The sequence below is a fragment of the Coffea eugenioides genome, chromosome 10 (genome assembly GCF_003713205.1).
Source record: "Coffea eugenioides isolate CCC68of chromosome 10, Ceug_1.0, whole genome shotgun sequence".
Classification (NCBI taxonomy): domain Eukaryota; kingdom Viridiplantae; phylum Streptophyta; class Magnoliopsida; order Gentianales; family Rubiaceae; genus Coffea; species Coffea eugenioides.
This window is the reverse complement of record NC_040044.1, coordinates 3,188,434-3,199,960: the sequence shown is the minus strand read 5'-3', so window position 1 is coordinate 3,199,960 and position 11,527 is coordinate 3,188,434. Positions and strand designations below refer to the sequence as shown.

General features: G+C 36.6%; 1 non-coding gene across 1 annotated transcript; it reads left to right on the top strand.

The window, feature by feature from the left end:
- Positions 1–1,113: 1,113 nt before the first annotated feature.
- Positions 1,114–1,220, top strand: LOC113750942. Its single transcript, XR_003464709.1, has one exon. It is a non-coding gene; the product is annotated as a small nucleolar RNA R71 (small nucleolar RNA).
- Positions 1,221–11,527: the final 10,307 nt, after the last annotated feature.

Below are 11,527 nucleotides of genomic sequence, written 5' to 3'. Positions count from 1 at the left end.
GCACTACATTCCTCCGTTAATGCTATTGTTTCGCAGTCTTCCAACTTTCTTTTTCTAGTCATGATTTCCTTGAGAAATTTCGCATAAGATGGAATCTGCAAAATAGCATCGGCAAAAGGAATGTTAATGTGCAATTGTTTGAAAAGTTTAACAAATTTTTCAAAATCTTTATCAAACTTATTTTGCTTTAATCTTTGTGGAAATGGAACCGCAGGGGGTATTGGAATGGTAGTGGAAGATGATGGTTGCTTTTCTCTTGGATTCTCCCGCCTATTTTCCTCCACAATCGCCTCTTGGTTCCTCTGCTTTTCTTCTTGTTTTTCATTCTCATCTTTCTCAACTTCCTTCACTGGAGGATCTTCTAATTGTCTACCACTACGAAGAGTAATGGCTTGCACCTGCTCCTTAGGATTGACCTCTGTTTTGCTAGGTAATTCTCCTTGATTTCGATTATTCAAAGAACTAGCAATTTGACCAATTTGGACCTCTACATTCCTGTACATTGTAGTGAGTTGATCCAGTCTCCCTTCTACTCGTTCAAATCTGTCCGAAGTCACCGTAGCAAGTTTTTCCACCGCGATCTCCCAACTTGGTTTAGTTTCAGCCTGTGGTTGCCTTGGTTGAAATCCCGGCGGATTGGTTGGCCTTTGTTGATTTCCTTGATCCTTCCATCCGAAGTTTGGATGATTTCTCCATCCCGGATTGTAAGTATTCGAGTAGGGGTTATTTTGAGCATTACGATTGTAATTATTGACGAATTGTACCTGTTCAGAATCGACACACTCATTAGTATCATGTTCACCTCCACATACAGAACAGCATGCTACATGTGCATTAGATGAACTTGGACCTTGTCTACTTAGCAATTTCATCACATTATTCATTTGAACACTCAGCATATTGAGAGTGTCCATTTCTATCATACCTGCGTGACGTCTTGTATTACCTCTCTCATTGGCCCATTGATAGTTATTTGCTGCCATTTCTTCTATCAAATTATGAGCTTCTTGGGGTGTTTTTCCCATTAAAGCTCCACCTGCAGCTGCATCAATAATAGTTTTAGTGGAGAAAGATAAACCATTATAAAAGGTTTGTATGATTAACCACTCCGGCAGTCCATGATGTGGACATTTCCGAAGCAAATCTCTAAACCTTTCCCATGCCTCATATAATGATTCACCTTCCAATTGGCTAAAACTAGTGATATCCATTCTAAGCTTAGCAGTCTTACCTGGTGGAAAATACTTATTTAAGAATGCTCTTGATAATTCATCCCATCCAGTGAAAGTATTGGGAGCATGAGAGTGTAGCCAAAGTTTGGCCTTATCTCTTAATGAAAATGGGAACAATCTTAGCCTTATAGCATCATCACTAACTCCATTCATTTTAATTGTATCACAAATTTCCAAGAATGTAGCTAAGTGTGTATTAGGATCTTCTACTGCATTACCTCCAAATTGAGATTGTTGAACCATTTGGATAAGTGATGGTTTAATCTCAAAGTTGTTAGCATTTACCGCAGGCCTTGCTATGCTCGTTTGTGAACCTTGTGTTCCCGGTATAGTAAAATCTCGCAGAACTCGCCTATTTAGGTCATTTTCAGCCATTTCTTCTTCAAATGGTAATTCTATCAAGATATCTTCTATTGGCTGCCAAACCTCTTGTTCCTCTTGATGCAGTGTATTCCTCCTTTGTCTCCGCAATGTTCTTTCAATTTCAGGATCAAAATGTCCAACTTCTCTATTTGATCGGTGCATGCACTACAAATAAAAATAAGAGAAATTTTTGTAGTTTTAATTCAACAACTTGGATAAAAACAATGAAAATGTCTAAATTAATAGAGATGACTAGGCCCTAATATTGCCGCTCCCCGGCAACGGCGCCAAAAACTTGACGGATTTTCACTTTAAGTGCAAGTTTAATTCCGATTTTACACCCGTTGGACTGCAAGTATACAGGTCGCAATTTTAGTACAAGATGCGTATCGGGTCGATCCCACGAGGAGCAATTTAAACAATTACTAAGCCCCTGTTCTCTCTATTATTTAGACTTACAATTAATTTTTGAGCAGAGAAAGTCTAATGCCTGTAATCTACAAATCTGATATACAAATCTAGTTTAACAAATGCTGAATGCAAATAGAGAAATTTCACTTAATGAAGATTCTAGGGATGTAGATTCCACTTATGGCATAAACTACACAAATGAATGGATTTACTTCTTGCTATTATTCTTGCTTAACCAGAGATTTATTTCCAAGATTACCAAGTCTCATTTTCATGATGAAATGGATTAGAGCAATATAGATTTCCCTATTTTCATGGTGAAATACTACTACTACTCCGTTTTATTTCATGAAATGCTCAATAATCCACCTAAGTGTATCTCTATTTTCATGAACATACAACTCAAGCACTACTCATGTGTTTCAATTGTTATTACCAATTCTCATTGAATAATAACACTATAAACATGCTATTGGTGATCAATCAATAACAAGAAATCACAGCTACACAAGTAGACAAGTTAACTCAAGATATAACAAGTGTAAATCACATTCAATTAGTATTATTTAGCCATAAGTTTCATCTACTCCCTAGATGAAGGAGTTTAGCTACTCATGAATGATTTAACAATCAAATTCACAAGTTTATTACTGCAAAACATCATAAAGTACAAGTATAAGAAAGATAAAAGAAAGCTTAGCCAATTGAAGGTGAAGCTCTCCAATTCCTGCTATGTTCTTGCACAATATGATTACAAGTGAAAACTCTAAAATGCTTCTCTAAGAACTCTTAACTAGAGAGAAAACTTGTTGCAAGAAGGAAAACTAGCTACCTCTGGTCATCCAGGCTTCTCCCCTGTATTTCTGCATAAAAGGTGGTAGAAATTCCATTCCTCTCACTTCATAATTTCCTCCACTCAGATTTTGTAAAAAGAAGTCAAAGATATGATGTTTCCTTTTGTCCACACTCATTTGGTCTTCTCTTTTATTGCAGAAGCATGTGCACCGAATTCCCTTGCATCTTATAGCTGGAAAGTGGTATGCATACAAGAGAATTGACTGAGTCAAATTGCAGAATTTCGGCTATAAAACGCGCCTACACAAAACGCGGTATAAACTCGCGTTTTTTCTACTCGCGTTTTCACTCTGGCCTTATTTCAACTGCGATTTTCTCCATGATAAAGGCCAAACTAGCTTTTGTGCAAAACACAAAAGTTGTAGCCCTTTGAGTTAGCTTTCCAATGCTTCAAGAATCATCCAAATCGGAGCATTGTAGCCTGAGATATGATCGAAATACTGTCACCTGTTCAAACCTCTGTTTTAACTTCCGACCACAGAATGCAGCTTCTGTATTCCAACGTTTTGCCCATGAAGATGGCAGAAATGGATTTCGATGTCTTCATACGAATTGTAGGTCTCTTTCTTAGCTTTAAAATGGTATAAAGATCACCTCAATCCGATAAGTGTAGCTCCAGATATGGTCAAAATACTGAAGAGTGTCAAAACTGACTTGTATTGCATTTCCTCACTTGAACATTTTTCACTTCATTCTTCTTGTTGCCACTTGAATTCATCACCAAATCTCTATTTTTTACCTCATTTGACATCCTTTGGTGATTGAATCATCATTCCTGCATAAAAATGAAGTTTTTACCATTAAAATCAATAGAAATGCAATATTATCCACTTTTACCAAAAATATATAATTTTACCAAAAACCTCTTTATTTTATTTATAAAACTAAATAATCAACTCAAAATTAACTAATAAAATGCACTTAAAAATACGTAAAATAAACTCTTATCAGAGAGAAAAGAATTTGACAGAAAAAATTGAGAACAAATTGCCCTAACAAATTGAGAACAAAATCCGAATGGATTGATTATTTTGATTGACACATAAATTGATATTAACAAATCAATTTAGTGCGAAAGAACCTATTTTTGAAAGGATTGCAATATCTCGACTAGGTTTTCAATGAACCATAGATCGAAACCTTAAAAGAGAATAAATTGATCAAATAAATCTCATGAAATTGATGGTTTATTCAAAAAATTGATTGGATTGTCCTAAAAATGGATAACTTGATCAAATGGATTGGATGAAATTGATGATTTATTCAAAAGTGAAAAAATTGGTCGAATGGATTGGATGGAATTGATGATTTATTCGAAAATCGACTGTATTACCCTAAAAGTGAATAAACTAGTAAAATGGATTGGATGGAATTGACGGTTTATTCAAAAATTGACTGAATTGTCCGTCCATCGGTAGTCTCAAAATTTTACAAATTTCATTGCAATGCATTAGCCTATGAGCCTTCTGACAAGTTGTCAAAACCTGTGCAATAATAAATACCTGCTGAACCGAAATATAATTTTCTGTAGATAGTGATAAGTAGGATCGAATTCACAGGAACTAGGGATATTTATGTCTTTTGAAGTTCAAACTAACAATGGGGGGTTTTTTTATAGCAATTGTAATAATTAAACGGTTTGAATAAAAATAAATAACCAACTAAAAATTAAATGTTAAATTATTAAAATCAAATTAACAATAATTAAGTTCTAGCCAATGAATAACTTCGGCAATGGTTCAACTAATTGATCATCGATGTAAAGGTAATTCCAATTATTAACTAATAAATAAGTTATAGCTACCAAACAAGCGATGACAGTCAACTCCTCCTTACTGTGTCGATGACTGAGGTACTCCCGTCAATTATTACTCTAATCGAGAAATAATCTTAGATACGCTAGTAAGATTTAATTTCCCAATTGCCTTACGTATTAGAGGAGCTCTATTCTAACCAAATAATACACTATCAGGGTTATTTTAGATTAACCTGTGTATTTCTCTGACACAAAACTAATCCTGTCAGTTGCCACTATTTTAGAATAATCGAACAATTACGGATTCAATACTCCAATTGACATTAGGTTGCTAAATTAATTCCATGTCCGGGGCCAAGATACTCAATTAATAAAATAACCATAAACACTACAATCAGAGAATATGCAAATATCAGTAAATAAGAGGAATAAATAAAATTAATTCGATCTCGCAATTTTTAGATAAACGAAAGCCTCCGTTGTTCCTTGATTAGAAAAAAGGATTTAGTTCATCCCCGTTGAGGTGAACCCAGGGGACATTGTAGAAACAGGTGCGGCATATATGTCCTCAATTCGAGAGGAAGAAATAATGGAATCAGAATAAGTGGAAAAACTACCAAGTCCAAAAGATGACTAATTGGTTCCTACCTCAGTCTAACATACGTGGACTGCAGGGCACTAAAAGATGAAATTGTCCAAAGCCAAAATGGAGTCAAAATTGACTGCCCTTTCTTTTCTACCTAATTCCTACTACATCTCTTATGCGGCTCTCCAGAGGAAAAAGGAAGACTCCTAGTCGTTCTTGATCTCCACTCTCTTCGAAAACTACCAAAAGAAGAAAAGTTCCAATCTAAGTGTCCCTGGATGCCGTATTTGCCCATGAATAAGGAAGCAGAGTTGAATTATTCTCCACCTTGTTGACTGGTGCTAAAACTCTTTTCCTGATAACCGTCAAATTGGCACCTTGTGATGGTATTTTTGTTCCACTCCCTGTAATAAATACAAATTTTCAAAGGTGAGTAGAATTTGACAATTAATCCCCATTTAGTAAGGTAATAGTGAAAATTAATTATAAAATAAATGATAAAATTACAACCTATCAATTTTCCCCACACCTAAACCATGCTTGTCCTCAAGTATGAGAACAGCAAACAAACACCAATATTTGATAATGGCTATTGCTCCATCTACCTTATTGCCAAGATACCAAGAAAAACATCTATCAAGTATCAATAGCCAAGATCTAAGAAACATCACCCCGGTTAACTTCTAAACCGCGGATCCCTCCAATTTAAGGCAAACTAATCTAAGAAAAAGGAATGGTCGCTCAACATTTATCAGCAAATAGTCCAACTATTAACCAAAATCTCAACATTAAATCCACAAATCGACAAACTGACTTTAATCACATATTGACACAACCTTCACCTTTTTATCACGCTTTTCTATTTTTCTATTTTTTTTCTTTTTCATTTCAATAGTAGTAATAGCCTTAGTCCCTAACCATTAGAGTCTTTTGACGCGAAGTCCAACATTTGTCAGAAGAAGGAGCCCGGTTGCTCAGCTCCTTTCACTATACGGCCACGTACTCATAGAAATTACTACTTTTTAACGCGAGAATCGACACTTTTGGTGAAGACCCTCGGTTACTCAGCAGTAATAACTAGCGGAGTACAACCAACTTTTATTCACGATCAGGCAACAAAATAACTCAAAATAACACAAAAAATAGCAGCTAGCCCTATTTCTTCAAATATGGAGAACTAAAGTTAATAACTAAACCAATTGACATGAAAATGCCAAACAGTTATTCCTTATGCCTAGAAAAATTAACCAGAAATTACAGGGGGTCACAAATCATCGATATTCACCAAAGAGATATATTTGGACTCAATCAAATTAACTCGATATACTTTTATTACTAAAACTTGATAATAGTAGAAATAGAATCAACAACCATCATCAAACCTTGGTAGTCACAGAAGACCTGAGCACTAATAAAAGTAAAAAAAAAATAAATGAAAAATACACAAATAACAAAGAAAAAAATAACGGAAAAATAACTAAAAAGCTAGAAAAAACAAAAAAAACTAGAAATATTAGTACCACAGCTGTCCTCCTCCCATACCTAAATCCGACATTATTCTCAATGGAGGTAATAGAGCAAATAAAGCAAAGAAGACAATGAAACTTCCCTAAATACATGGTGGAGGGTTTCGAACGGTTGTGGTGGCCCCTCTGGTGGAGTAATGGCAGCGAGCGACCAGCAGTTGCTGGAGGCGGTGCTGTCGAACAGTTGCGACAGCGGACAGGAACGATGCTAGGGTGTTGAGCACAGCGGGGTAGACTGCGGGCAGAAGGAAAGTCGCGGCGGCGCGTGGACTTGGTGGCTTTCGGCCGTCGTGGGTCAATGAAGACAGCGGCGCTGTGCGTTGGTGGTTGCGATGAGGAGGATGACGACGGCTCTGTTGGTTGCAGCCGAGAGGGAACCAAGGGAAATAGGGAAGAAGAAAGGATGAAAACAGAAAGAAAGAAGGAGAAAAAGAAAATAAGTTTCAATTTTTTTTAACATACCTTTCCCTCAAACATGACGTGGGCACATCATGAAGGCAAGACTTTTGATAAATGTCTTGAAAAATTGTGCATTATCACGCGCCCTGGTGACACTGGCGCGTCATGACGGCCAGAACCTTTCTGATGAAGAGTCGTTGAAATAGAAGTTACCACGCACCTTGTTGACGCGGGCGCGTCATGTCAATCAGTCCGCTCCAGGATCGAAGGAAGAGCTCTCCAGGCAACTCGACGTAGGCGCGTCATGACGGTGGAAACCCTCCTGACGAATGACTTGGGAGTTGTACTTTACCTCGCGTATTATTGACGCGGGCGCATCATGTCAGGGGGACACGTACTAATCATCAAAAACGAAAAATTAAACCAGAAATCTGGAAAAACTCTAAGAAAACATATTGAAACTATCAAATAAAACTGAACAAGCAACTAAAAAAATTGGATTGCCTCCCAATAAGTGCCTTTCTTTAACGTCTTTGGTTAGACATTAAACACCACTCTTCAATCCGAATGTAATTCAATTTTCCTTGTAATTAGTGGCCTTCTTTTGGGATCCAAATAGCCATTGAGTGCAGCCTTCTTCCTTAATTTTCTACTCATTTTCACCTTATAAAGTACTTTCATCCCATGATATTTGTTCGCAGCAACTTTGAATTTACCCCTACAAGCAAATTCAGAAAATTGTTGTACAGAGCGATTAGTGGCATGAATAGCAAACACAGAATGAGAATTAACCGGATGTTTCATTGTATTAAAAATATTAAAGTGGACTATTTCTCCATCAAATTTCATTGTGAAAGTACCCTTACTAACATCAATCTTGGTTTAGACAGTACTCAAGAATGGCCTTCCTAATATAATGGGTGATGGATTTGGGGCACTTCTATCATCCATGTAAAGCACAAAAAAATTAGCAGAAAAAATTAATTCATCTACTTGCACTAAAACATCCTCAACTACCCTATCCGAATAAACAAATGTACGATCAGCGAATTGAATTATTATCCCTGTTTCTTTTAAAGGTCCTAAATTTAGGAAATCATAGATTGATTTAGGCATCACATTAATTGAATCCCCCTAAATCTAGTATGGAATTTTTAATTTTAGAATGTCCAATCTTACAGGGGATAGTAAACATATCTGGATCTCCGCATTTAGGTGGTAGTTTCCTTTGTAAAATCGTTGAAACGTTCTCACCTACCACAATCTGTTCATCCCCCCTCAACTTATTCTTGTTGACGCACAAGTTTTTCAAGAATTTAGCGTATTTTGGCACTTGTTTGATCGCGTCCAACAAAGAGATATTGATTGCCATCTTTCGTAACACCTCTAGAATCTCATTTTCCTTATCTTGCTTCTTTGATTTCTCTAACCTGCTCGGAAAAGGCGGTGAGTTAGTTTCAACTTTAATTATAGAATCAGGAATTACCTTTGGATTTACATTTCTCATTCCTTCCTCCTCAAGCTCTTTTTCAATTCGATCTTCATTTTTATCCTTCGAAATCACGAGTTTGGGTTCCTGAATTTCCTTCCCGCTCCTTAAGGTCATTGCACTTACATTCTTCAGGTTCAGTTCAGGTTGAGACGATAATTTTTCATAAACCTGAGATTCCAAACGGTCGATTGATACTGCCATCTGATTCATCTGATTTTGCATTGCTTGCATCTAGTTCATTTGATTTCTTGTGTTCGGTAGTTTGGAGTCCGTCTTTTGCTGATGTTACATAGTACTAGCCATCAATTCTCATTTTCTTCTTAAATCAGCGGACATATCTCCGTAGAATGACCCAAGACAGTGCAAATCCCACATACTTTGGCTTGTAGAGCATTTCCCACAGTCAGTTGTCACACGAAAGATGTCAATTCAGAGAGTTGCTGTTGAATAGAGGATATTTCTACCTCATTCACTCTATGCATCGGGCCATCCTCTCTTGAACTAAACTGTTGTAAATTCTCCGCCATCCCTTCAATCAACTCCCATGCTTCTCGGGGAGTCTTGTTCACCAACGCTCCTCCACTTGCAACATCGATTATGTTTCTATCTCTGAAGAGTAATCCCTTATAGAAATACTGAATGAGCAGTTGCTCACTTATTTGGTGCTGAGAGCACTTGATGCACAACTTTTTGAACCTCTCCCAGTACTCATAAAAAGACTCGCCTGAGTGTTGCTTGATGTCGTATATCTCCTTCCTCAGACTAGCAGCTCGAGATGCAGGAAAATATTTTTTCAAGAATTTTTCTTCAACTGCTCCTAAGTGGTGATACTACCTGGAGGTAGGTAGTACAACCAGTCCTTTGCCGAGTCCTTGAGTGAGTAGGGGAATGCCCTTATTTTTATTTATTCTTCCGTAATATTTTGGGGCTTCATACTGTTGCAAACAACATTGAATTCTTGCAAGTGTTTATGAGGCTCCTCATCTAATAAACTATGGGAAGATGGTAAAAGATGAATCAGGTCAGATTTTAACTCAAAAGTGTGTTATCATTTAAATACGAAAAGTAATGAATAAGGGCTGCTGATTTAAATCAAGAGCAGTCAACTCCCTTAGTGTTCGTACATTAGCCATAGTAACTTCTTCTTGATCCGGATCACTCGAAGTATCGCCAAGCGAATTTGTTGCTTCAACTTCCGGATCAAGTCTCTGAAATGTAACACTAGATTGCTCCTCTCTGAGTTGTATGGACTCTCTTCGTGTTCTTCGCGCGGTCTTCTCTACCTCAAGGTCAAAAATCAATTCACCTGTACGAGAAGAACGAGACATACACTAGAGAAGTATCAGAAAATTAGAATAAAAATGAACTTAAAAAGAAACAAATAAACTAACGCCAGTCCTTGACAACGGGGCCAAAAATGGACAAGTTGTCGAAGTTTGTGCAATAATAAATACCTGCCCAAAATATAATTTCTGTAGATAATGATAAGCAGGGTCGAATCCACAGGGATTGGGGATATTTGTCTCTTTTGAAGTTCAAACTAACAATGGGGAGTTTTTTTTATAGCAATGGTAATAATTAAACGGTTTGAATAAAAATAAATAACCAACTAAAAATTAAATGTCAAATTATTAAAACCAAATTAACAATAATTAAGCTCTAGCCAAGGAATAACTTCGGCAATAGTTCAACTAATTGATCATTGATGCAAAGGTAATTCCAATTATTAACTAATAAATAAGTTATAACTGCCAAACAAGCGATGACAGTCAACTCCTCCTTACTGTGTCGATGACTGAGATACGCTCGTCAATTACTACTCTAATCGAGAAATAATTTTAGGTACGCCCGTAAGATTTAATTTTTCAATTGCCTTACGTATTAGATGAGCCCTATTCTAACCAAATAACACACTACCAGGGTTATTTTAGATTAGCCTGCGTATTCCCCTGACACAAATCTAATCCTGTCAGTTGCCACTATTTTAGAGTAATCGAACAATTACGAATTCAATACTTCAATTGTTATTAGGTTGCTAAATTAATTCAACGTCCAGACCCAAGATACTCAATTAATAAAACAACCATAAGAACTACAATCAGAGAATATGCAAATACCAGTAAATAAGAGGAATAAATAAAATTAATTCGATCTCACAATTTTTAGATGAACTGAAGCCTCCGTTGTTCCTTAACTAGAAAAAAGGATTTAATTCATCCTCGTTGAGGAGAACCCACGCGAAATTGTAGAAACAGGTGCGGCATACATTGTCCTCAATTCAAGAGGAAGAAACGATGGAATCAGAATAAGTGGGAAAACTACCAAGTCCAAAAGATGACTAATTGGTTTCTATCTCAGTCAAACATACATGGACTCCAGGCCACTAAAAGACGAAATTTTCCAAAGCCAAAAAGGAGTCAAAATTGACTGCCATTTCTTTTCTACCTAATTCCTACTAATCTCCTATGCGGCTCTCCAGAGGAAAAAGGAAGACTCCTAGTCGTTCTTGATCTCCACTCTCTTCGGAAACTACCAAAAGAAGAAAAGTTCCAATCTAAGTGTCCCTGGATGTCGTATTTGCCCATGGTATAAGAAAGCAGAGTTGAATTATTCTCCGCCTTGTTGACTGGTGCTAAAACTATTTTCCCGATAACCGTCAAATGGGCACCTTGTGATGATATTTTTTTTCCACTCCCTGTAATAAATACAAATTTCCAAAGGTGAGTAGAATCTGACAATTAATCCACATTTGGTAAAGTAATAAGGGAAATTAATTATAAAATAAATGATAAAATTGCAACCTATCACCTTCCAAAATCAGGATTTGGCCTCTATATATTTATCATTTCAATAATGAGGAATCATTTGTGAATTTCTTCAACTTAATATCCTTTATGCCAGGAAATT